At 51.3% G+C, this 11,344-nt stretch overlaps 1 protein-coding gene across 1 annotated transcript in view; it reads right to left on the bottom strand.

Annotated features, from left to right (window-relative positions):
- Nucleotides 1-10,786, bottom strand: part of TRAF3 (TNF receptor associated factor 3) — a 62,117-nt gene extending 51,331 nt beyond the window's left edge. Inside the window, exon 1 of the mRNA XM_006925590.3 lies at nt 10,673-10,786. The gene's annotated coding sequence lies outside the window, so the exon portion shown is untranslated. The remainder of the gene's footprint in view (nt 1-10,672) is intronic.
- Between the last annotated feature and the right edge of the window lie 558 nt (nt 10,787-11,344).

The following is an 11,344-nucleotide window of genomic DNA, read 5'->3' as shown; positions in this document are numbered from 1 at the left end:
CTACACGGCGCCCTAGTGACCATGCCGTTCTAACTTACAGCTGCGCAAAGCGTGAGATCTTTCCAGGTCACCCTGAAACGCGCAGCTAATCAGCCTTCCACATGAACTCTATTCTGCAATGCTGGCTTTTGCTTAATACAGTTACGATTCACTGCAGTTTACTCGGTGAATTTAAAGAGATTTGTTATGCAACATCAAATCTCCTAGGTTTCCCCCAAAATTAATCAATATTTTGAACATAAAATGTTCTACTGTCAACACTTTTTACATGAATAAAGTGGCCACATTAATATAGTTTTCTACTGGAATAATATGAAAATAAATCCTATTTACGTGCTAGAGCAGTGCCAGTAACGACTCCAGGACAGACTCGGCAGCCGGGAGTGCCCAGAAGGGCCGGGCACAAGCACCATCCCCTAATGCGGCCCCCACTGTGCCTGGCATCACACCCTGCACACAGCCCCTGGCTCAGTCCCAGAGGGTCCACGGCAGCTGGGACCAAACCTCGGCTTGTCTGACCCGAGGGCCCACCTCTGTCCACTCTCACAGGTGCCTGATAAATGTTTTCGAGTGACAGAAGTCATCCCCCATGGTACCTGTCATGAGGAAAATGAAAGAGAATGTCCTATAAATCAAAACATCAGCAGTCCCGGGGCAGGTTTTACTAGTTTCTCAAAACGACCTCGTTGTCCTCAAATATCTCTATACTCAGAATTAGAAGGATCCGTTCAAATTTGCTAACCCTCGCTTCCTTGAAAAAGAACTTGGGGGAAGGGCAGAAGAGGAAGGACCCACTGAGGACACAAAAAGTCATCTTATCTTAGTCTTTTCCTACTCCTTGGAAGAGGGAGGAAACAGAAGTATTCAATAATATGAAAATAACAGTAAGTTAGTAACGGGAAGAAGATTTCTTGGTTGAATCAGAAAACACCTGAAAACAGCGACGGCTCTGTCAAGGCAACGGTCGACGCAGCTCGTCCAGCGCCTCAGAGGGAGACCAGTGCCCACCGTGCGCCGATCCATTCTCCGTGCATTCGCGAGCCGAGGCGGGGGCAGGCGCTATGCAAGGAGCGGGCAGGAGAGGCGCCCCGCCCGAGACGTCTGACCGGCCACAGGGCAGGGGCCGCAGCACGAGCCACTGTGTGTGCGCCGGCACGTGGGTGCCGTGAAAGCTACCCCAGCGACGCCCGCGGTGAACCTGCCACTGACACCCACTGATGCGGGGGCAGGGAAAGCCTCCCTGAGATGTTTAAGCCATAATCTGAAGAATTAGTAGAAATTCATTACTTCTGTGATTTTCAGATTTTAAAATTACAAACATAGGTAAATGCAGTAAGAAAAATCGAGAGTTTAAAAAGTGGCTCAGTAATGAACATCAGTATGATATCTCATTTTATAGGTTATATAAGAAAAAACAATCCCATTATAATCCTAGGGTACTGAACTTTCTGCTGTACTTCTGCTTGGTATTAATTAGTATATACATACATACACACTAATATATATCAAGCGCAAGGATATAAGCATATATATTAACGTATGCATATGTAAAATAAATATGATAAAGTATTACGTTGACAAATATTAACTGAATGGGTGGGTTGATGGCCAGAAGTTAGAAAACTATTTGTTAGAAAGAAACTTTCCTTCTCACGCTTTGCCACGTAAAAAACCAAACCTCTGCAGCTCACTTCCAGGTATAAATTACATTTTTCAAAAATATCTCTATTAAAGGTGATACAAGAGCTGTTTTCAACAACTCAGAATAGATGTCTTGTTCTAAATTAATACTATAATCAGAGTTTTCAGATGAGTAAATGGAACGTGGGAAACGCATTTTTTACAAGACTTGTAGTTGCAAGCTGCAGGAAAGCAGACGCCTCAAAATAGGTGGGGAAGCAGCCCGGCGCCATCAGACCTTTCCGCAGGCAGCACAGAGGGGAAGAACGCTCCAGGAGCTGGGGGTCCCAGTCAGGTCCCAGGCCAAGGCAGGCAGACTCCTGTGCTCCGGGCACCGAGGCCCAGGGAGGGCGGGGCAGGAGCCGATCGCCCTGGGCCCTGGGCTCCCACCCTCTCCTCTATGCTCCAGGGCTGGGTTCCCGTGAAACGCAGGGCTGGGGCCAGGGACTGAACGGGGCCACTTCTCAAGGTTTTTAACATGTCACGATCTTCCCTCAATAGTCTAGAATATTAAAGAGGCAGTTCCTGGTGTTGTGGAAAACTCACAACACCCTTTCTCTACAAAATGTTTCGCCTCCATCGGCTGCACTGAGGGAGTTTCAATGGGCCAGTGGAATCACTCAGGAAACAGAAGTCACCTCGTTATATCGATGTCCGATGGCTGAGCACGAGTCGATAGGGAAGCTCGCAAAAGGGGAGTTTATTCCAATCCGAGAGTCTGAAGACCCTTGCAAAATAGTCCTAACTAATGAATCTACCTATGATCGTACAACAGATGCAGGACTTACCTGTGTAAAAATTTGTCACTTTTAATTGAATATCATCTTTTGGACAAGTCAAGATACTGTCCTCCTTCAGTTAATTTTTATTCTTCTAAGTCAAAGAACAATTTTGATGAGATTATACTGCTGAATTTAGTTTTAGTTTATCACATGCTTCTAACACCAGTGCCGGATTCACTTACCGTAAACCAGTGAACACCCCCCCATCTGGACTTGAATGGTGTGAACAGTCGAGGAAAGCGCTGGTTTTCCCCTTTGGGGTTTCGTGTCACCCACACTACCCGGGGAACGCTGCGCCACGCTGTGTGCTAAGGCACTTTAGAGACCTGATTAAGGTGGACTCTCAGGGCTTCTAGGTCACATGATTCTTCCTATCAAGATTAGTCAGTGTCCTCAGTATCTAAAAGCAGAACTCTTTCTCCACCTGAAAGGTTACTTCTAAGATTCTTGATTGGCTCTCCCTTGAGAAAGGCAATGTCACCCACTCTCGCCTACATGTAACAGGCCAAAGGGACACTTCTACACTGTGTTCCTGTCTTGTTCTCGCTGGTCTGGGTTTTCCCACACTCTACCACCTGCCTATCGAGCAACGGGATCCGGGTGCTACCGGACAGCCTACTGCCCTATTCCCTCTGTGTCATCTCTGCCCACCATCCCCAAATCTACGGCAGCTCTCACTTTCAGAGCTCCAAAGTTATTCAGCCATTTACTGGGTTCCCGTTACTTCTGAGCTGAGATCCAACAATGAGAAATGTGCTTCTTGCTCTCAAAGAGCCTTCAGAATGGGGGGCTGCTTGGGCTAAGTGCTGTGAGAATGGCCATTTAACTGCCCAGTATCCTGAACAGGAGACAGGCAGGACCAAAGACCCGCAGGTGGCACAGATGTCACTCAGGCCAGGAGAAGGCCAACCACAGCCCACTGTTCTGTAACCAGTTACACTGGGACACAGCCGCACTCACTGGTTACGTACCTTCTGCCACAGCGGAGATGCAGGACGGGCCCACAAAGCCCAAAGCACTTACTATCTGGCCCTTTATAGAAAAAGTGTGCTGACCCCCGGTCCAGGCTGTCAGCAACCCCTTCCTCTTTGGGCCATGTTGCTTCTGCCCACGATGTGAACTTCTGTGCGTGCGTGCGTGTGTGGCAAGGGAATGCACACACCGTGGGGGTGCACACAGGAGCACGAGCACATGGACGTACGGTGGAGAAAGCATAAGCACGTCGTGCACTTGAATTTGCCTGCTGCCCTCTTGTGACAGGGAGACCTTCCTGTTTACAGCACGGTCTCTGTCCCTCAGCCCCCTCCACGAAAACACAGTCTAAAGCTCCCCTCTCATCGAAGACCCAACAAGAACTCCCATGCACGTGACAGGACGCCTCGAACCCAACTTTACCTGTCAGGTTATCACCTTCACTCTTCAATTTGAATTCACGCACTCAACAAACATGGCCCGAGTGCCCACTACGTCCAAGACTCATGGCACCATGTTTTCACAATGTACAGTAACTGTGCTCTTTCATTTTTATTTGTCTGTTGGGTAAATTAGGTTAAGATCTGACGACTATTGAGGGTGATGAATGTTCCGGATGCACAACTGGAACATGCTAAAAACCACCAAACTGTACACTGTAGCAGGGTGGAGTTTATGACACCCAAATTCTCTTTTAGAAGCTGTTAAAAATTCTTAAAGTTGATTATCCAAAAAGCCACTAATTTCTTACGCTTTTCGTTCATCTCTACATCTAATAAAACAACATACCTACTATTGGTGAATGAAAATGCTAAGGATTCCAGTGACTAGGCTTCACGACAGATTGGCCCTAAATGCAGTGGCGTGAATCGCCACTGGTCACATTCACGGCTTCTGCGGGTTGGGACCTGGACAGAAGACAGTGCCATCAGCACATCGCTGCTCCATGGTGTCTGGGGGCTCAGCCAGAACCTGAGGCAAATGGAAAGCCAGGGTCACCCGACAGGCCAATCGCTCACATGCTGGGCGGCTGCTGACTGGGCTGCTCGAGGGCCTCGCCCTGTCTCTTCCCGCAGGAGCTGGCTGGCTCTCTTCACAGCACAGCGGCTTGTTTTCCCCAGAGAAAGGACCCTAAAAGAGAAGCCAGGTGAAAACTGGACCCTTTTAAAGCCCTAGCTTGGAAGTCATTTGTAGCATCACTTGTGCCGTACAATGGGGTGAGGCGGGTCACAAACCAGACCCAGGTTCACAGGGAAGGGACAGAGATCCCTGGCTCCTGCTCAATGTGCCACTGTGAGAATTCACAGGATGGGAGATCTCACTGAGGCCACTTAGGAAAACGCAACGTCACCCTAAGTAAGTTCTACGATAAAACCTCCAAATTCCAGGTTCAATGGCATCTGGCTAAAAATCAGTTTGTCTTCTGAGTCTTGTGAGCTGAATCTCTTATTATCTGTAATAAGCTGTAACTTGGAAGCTGCACCTAATAATAGTACTACGTTGTTTTGCCTTAGAAGATACAGCATCAGGCCCTTATCTGACAGGTGACACAGGTTCACACCCCCACACCTCCCGCCAGGGCAAGGCGGCCCTCGGCTTCCGTGGAAACACCGCAGACAGGCAGACGGCCTGGACGCTCTGGCGGCGGCTCTGTGCGTAGGGCACAGCTCTCTCATCGCCACTCCGGAGGGGCCGAGGGCGCGCTCTTCCCCGCCCTGGAAGCCTCCAGCACGCTGAGAACAAGTTCAATAAATGACAGAAGAAGGAAGGAAGGGAAGACAGGAATGTCCTAAATTACCAATGGGAGAGCTGTATTCCTGTTATTACAACAGGCGGCTTTGTGGTAACAGGAAAGCAAAAACAATCAAGGAACACGACCCCTAGAAGACTCTCGACGTGGCCCTGACCTGCTCTGGGACCCTCACCCAGCGGCACAAGTTCTTTGGGCCTCAGTGTCCTCATCTGTAAAGGGACTGAATTAGATAGAGATTCTTGACTGAGGCCTGTAGGTGAGCCACAGAATATGCCCACTGGTGTGAGCCTGAGAGAACTCTGCCTTCGAGTTAAAGTTCAAACTGTATGCTCTGAATGTTTACTAACAAAGACACTGGACTCTGCACAAGCGGGAAATGTTCTCCAAACCTGGCTGGGCCCTTTCTTAGGACCTACTGCCTTAGCAGCCACCACCGTCCCCAGGGCTGCCTCAGACCTCGGTCCCCAAGGCAGTCGGACTGTCTAGAGGCCTTCGACAAAATATTAACAGATATTTCAGTCCCCTGCAGTTAAGATATCGCTATAGTTTAAGTGCACAAGGGGAGCTGGTTTGCAAAGAAACCATGCCACACACATTTCTAGCAAACAGTGCAATCCTTTGATAATGGAGACATAGGCCTTCGTTTGTTATTCTCACAAGCTGGCACTTGAATGTGGGTCTTTCTGACTTGGGTCTCCCCCTCTCAAACCACCCACCGTTATACCGGGAGCAGACAGCAAGGCTGCTTCCCTGGGGTCCTTACAGCCCCGGAGTGTGCTCCTGGCAAAGGGCCCTTCGCGAGGACAGGAAGCTCTGCCAGAACCACACGGCGCACGGCTGCCACGGTGCCCTGGCGATGTCGAGGACTGACTGCTGGCCCATCGTACCCCGCCCACAGACTGAGGCATTGGGTTCTTGTACACACAGGCTAGTTCCCCAACCGGAAGTGGAAACCACCTCTCGACCACAGTCTGTTGCCAGGAACCAAGAGACTAAGGCAGATCCTGTCACCAGAGAAAGAATGGTGCTGCGTGGACAAGTCTGGTAACCGAGGGGACAGGACGTGCCGCGCACGGGAAGCTGCATTTGCTCACACTAGTTGTGAATAGCGCTCTTGGCTGGAACACCTCACTTAACATGCCAGGAGGGTCAGAGCCATTCATAAGCTTTTCTCAATTCATGCAGTTGCCATGGCAACCCTGGCATTATGTTTCCCAGCATTGGACATATATAAATTACCACCCCTAATTCATTTAATACAGTGTGGGGCCACCACTTACAGCAAAACGAATCTGAACTCTGACTCTCAGCCTCCCTCTTAGACAAACACAGAGGAGCAGCTGGAGGCAGGAGCCACTCACCTCAGACAGCGGCGCTGCACACACCCGAAAACACGTATCTGAAGGCAAATAAGAACTAAGGAAATCAGACTTCATCATCCACGGCCCCACGGTTAAGATTTTGTGAAACAAAACGTTCCATGCCAAACTAATGAAACTGTCATTGCCTAAGGTAAAGAAATAAACGTTGACACGCAAATCTCCATCTCTGGAATTCGACCATGGTTAGTAAGTCAAAGAAAAGGCAGATCTCTTTACAGAACATCTTCAATAATTTATTTAGAAGGCATGTGTCAACACTAAATAAAATAACTGTTTAAATGTCCAAACCATCCTTAATAAGAAACCAAAGTTTTATTTCCTAGGCTCAGAAGAGGCCTGCTCCATCCTAATTCCTCACCTTTACTCGGGTTATTCACAAACATCTAAAACGCGTACTGTGCGTGCTTTTCTCCAGCCCCTCGCCTGCTCACACCCCACCATGTGAACACAGAGAACAGCCCGGAATTCCCGTGCACGGGCTGCGAAGGCGCCCGCGGGCCGCACTCCCGGGGAGCCCGCCGCATCCGCATCCGCTGCTTAACAGAGCCGCTGCAGGCCGCGCTGCGCACCGCGGTCCTCCGAACACGCTCCGTCCTTACCGCGCGCGGCAAAGTCCCGGGGAGTGCTGCCTTCATCGCCGCCTCCGTCAGACTGCAGGCTGTGAAGGGGCGCCAAAGACCTCGGCGCCGGCCGTTTGCATATTAACAGGGACTGTGGCAACCCCTGCATTGCAGTCTTTCCGAAAGCTCCCAGTCTCAGAAGCCAGAGCGCAGGAGAGAGACTCCTTGGCACAGGAAGCGAGCTGCCTTCTGAATCACAAAGATTCTGTAAGGCCCTTTAAATAAATGTTGCCAACGCCTGCGGGGGGAGCATTTCTAGATTTCCAACCTGCTCCCTAAAGGCTGACTGGTTTGTGGTTTTCACTGGAGGATGGCCTTGACGAAGCATCGTGCTGGGTGAGAACGCTGAACTGAATGAAACATGCACGATGACACACACGGCTTCGGCGCTCAGGGCTCCCTGTGACAATCCTCAGCCAGCCGCAAGAATGCCAGCGCCGTAAGCACCGCCAGCGCCTCTGTGGGCAGCGATCACCTTGACACCCAGCTACCTTCACGGCGTCGTAAAAACCATGATGTGGTCAGAGCTCTTGAAACAGTAAACCACTGACCAATTCAGAAAAAAACGAGAAACCAAAGTCAGAAAAAGGGACCTAACAGAGCAGCATGCTCACTAAGTGACCTGTGGTTGTCATCCGTTCCTCCAACCCACTGGGTGTGCAGGAACCGCACACTGTGTGAAAGGTCCCCGGGGTTACGGGGCCTCCGGTGGGGAAGACAAACGGGGGTAAGTGGCCCCCAGCACGAGGAGGGCCAGCATACTGACGGAGGCAGAACTGGAGCTGCTGGAGACCCACGGGAGCTTCTGTGCAGAAGGGACATTTAACAGGAGCCAGGGGATGAGCACTCAGCGGAGCAAAGGGAGAGAAGAGGGGAGGACAGCCCCGCAACGGTGCGCCCGCTCCTCGCCACGCACCGGGGAGTCCCCAGCAAGACTGCGCGGCTCTGATCTGAAGCCTGAGCGGGCACTGCCGTCACCGCAGCTGACAGACACCCGAGCACCGGGTACCTGAGGCACACACTCGCTCACGGCACATGCTGACCAGGCGGAGGTGGCAGACTCCGGACCTAGCAGGGCGGCTCTGTGGCATGCGACACCACTGCACTGCCCCTCCATAAGTAAGAGCTGTCTTCCGATGGTGGTGACCACCTCCCGGCGGGGACCACAGTCTAAGTGGCCCCTGTTCAGACCTGTGTGTACGACCCCATATTTAGCACCCAGTCTGTCATCGGGCAGGTGCTCAGCAGAGCAGCGGGCAAATGAGCAACCGAGTTCAGGAGGGCACTGGTGGCTCCCTTGGCCTGCTGGCACAAAGCCGCCGCTGGCTCTGAGAACCCTTGGCTTTGCCGCCCCTCCATCTACCTCGCCCCTCCCCAGCGCAGGCTCCGGACCCTCTCCTCGCCCCGTCTTCACCCCCGTCTTCACCGACGCCCTTCCCACCCCAGCAGCAAGGCCCCTCCTCCGGGCTCGTCATCCCTGGCAGTTACCACACTCCTGGAAAGGACACCCCTGCGTCTGAGCCCGCCAAGGCCCGCGTGGCTAGCACGTTTGTATCTGCAGTGCCTAAAGCAGTGCTGTTGGAGCTCATGGGCGGCTCCCCGAAGGTCAGCCATCACTGCTCCCACACACAATCGCCTGTCACTCTGTGAGGGGTCTGACAGCCGAGGAGACCAAGGCACAGAGAAAGCCAGTTACAGTCCAGGTGAGAGAGCCGGGACTCAAACCCAGGCCCAGGCTGCGCAGGCCACACCCTACTCACCCACTAAAGGTCACTGACGCCAGCCCAAAGGAAGATGCTCCCCTGGGGGCTTCACTCGTGGGAACAGGCGGATCAGACTTATGGAAATACGGCTGCTTTCCAACCCTGGTCTCCCCAAAAGTGAGATGTGACTAAATGAACATTTTAGACCAAACCAGCTGCACTTCGTGTAAATTCCTGACTGACTAGATAATCTCGCAGCACGAGGCGGACGATCAGAGCAGAAGGCAGAGAGAGGCAGCGTGAGATTTCTTTTCGCCGTCACTGCTTCACAGACTCGCTGGAGTGGCTGCGCCGTCTCCCGTCTCAGAGGGACTCTATCAAACGCCTGGGGCACATAAAGGCCGGTGCACCTCCACACGCTGCCTTTCAAGTGGGGGATCAAGGCCGGTTCTCTGAGGCAGTCTCACCCCCACCAGGCCCAGGCAGCTGCAGCGTGGTAACTCGACTGTCTCCTATGACCTGTCAGAGGCCCTGGGCCTGGCCCGGGAGCCAGCATCCTGTGCTTGGCCTGTGGGCCTTCCCAAGAGGGTCTGGGGGAGCCGGCAGGGGTCTTGCATCAGGACTTCCATGCCTTCCAGCAGAGACACCACCGGGAGGGGTGGGGCCAACAGCTGGCCAGGGGCTGAGACGACCCTGGGGGTGCGGGGGAGTCCACGGGGCTCTAGGGCCAGTAGCGGAAGGTCGGAGGAGGGGGCGATGCGAAGGGGCCCGCTACAGGACCACTCAAACCACCTTCCGGGTCGGCCTTCTGAAAACCAAGGGCAGCGAGCATGTTCAGTGCCCTGGAGCCAGGTCCCCACGCGCCTGTGGGGTGGCTTCCTATCGTCTCCACGATACAGACTAGGAAGCAGTGAGGCTCCAACAGGAGAAATAACTTTCTGAGCGCACGTGCTGCGTGGCTGTCAGCTGTCTGGTGCTGTGGGCTTGGCACCACCTGGCGAGGGCAGGGCCTGGTCTGCCCACATCCTGCCGCCTCTCGGCCCAGGGTGCAGGGCAGAGTGGAAGGGGCGCTCTGCCTCCTCTGACACCGACTTCCACCACCCACCGCTCGCCCTTCCGGAATCTGGGATTTCTTGTCTATAGGAAAGGCCTATCCTAGAAACCTCACTTTTTTAACTGATATGATGCAGGTGAAAGGTTCCCAAAAGTATACACTTCTCGAAATGCAAGGCACAACGGTTACAAAATACAGCCTGCATCCACAAAGCACTCAATAACTTTCCAAGCTCGACTCAGTTGAAACACATGACGAGAGACCTGAAGGACTCTCACCATTAACTGGAATGACCATGGCAGGATCTGCTCCTTAATTAAACAGCAGTAATAAAATTCCTAATCTAACTCAGGCAATTAGCTAAGAGTGTTAATGCACATTTACATGAATTTGATACAAATTATGGAAACATCCCTGTAGGTCTCATTTGCACACTTAACAAAATGCTCAAGAGTATCACTACTCTCTTAAAGTGTTTATTACTTCAAAAATAAGCAACCCAGTTACCAAAATTACCATAAAAAAAAGCCAGAGGCGTGGTATACTGCCTGAAGGGAATGTATAGACAACTCATTCAGAGTCACTACCGCCTGCTTCTGAGGCCAAAGAACAAAGGGTATCACCAAGAAGAGAGAAGAAAGTAAGAAAAATACAAAATACAGACAAGATTTAGTTGGCTTAGATACAGAAGAGAATTATCTGCCAAAAACCTAACAGAGTACTTACTTGACAAGAGCCTGTGATGACCATCAGATGTGATCCGGTCTCAGGAAAGAAGGGTATTATAACTGGCTCCTTCTCCAGGCATCAGGGGGTCCAGGGGCTTCAAGCATGAAACAGGAGTCACCGGGTCACAAACAAAGGTCATGGAAGCCCCAGTCACAAGTAGCAGAGACTCTTTACAAACACAAATTGGAATCTCAACAGCAGGCCAAAGGAGCACCAAAAGCTGATGGGAACCCCGAGGTACACGCCCAAGAGAAATGAAAACACATGTGCACACGAACACTTGTACACGGCTGTTCCTAGCAGTACTACTCATAACAGCCAAGAGAGCTAACAACCCCAAGTCTATCAATGGACTAACGAACACATAAAGTGGTATATCCGCACGACGAAATATCACGTGGCAACAGAAAGGAACAACCTTTGACATAGCCTATGACATGGATGAATCTTGAAAACATATGCCAAAAAAAACAAAGCCACACACAAAAGGTCTTGTATTATATGATTCTGCTTATATGAAGTGTCCGAGACAGGCAATGGTTGCACAACTGTGAATATACTAAAAACCACTGACTTGGACGCATAAAATAGGTGAGTTGTGTGGTATGTGACTATCTCGATAGTTATGTTTTTTAAGGCTGACACAATCAAGCCAAAGGCCAAACATCT

The sequence above is a fragment of the Pteropus alecto genome, unplaced genomic scaffold, assembly GCF_000325575.1.
Source record: "Pteropus alecto unplaced genomic scaffold, ASM32557v1 scaffold8, whole genome shotgun sequence".
Lineage (NCBI taxonomy): Eukaryota > Metazoa > Chordata > Mammalia > Chiroptera > Pteropodidae > Pteropus > Pteropus alecto.
This window is presented reverse-complemented; position numbering and strand designations above follow the sequence as displayed.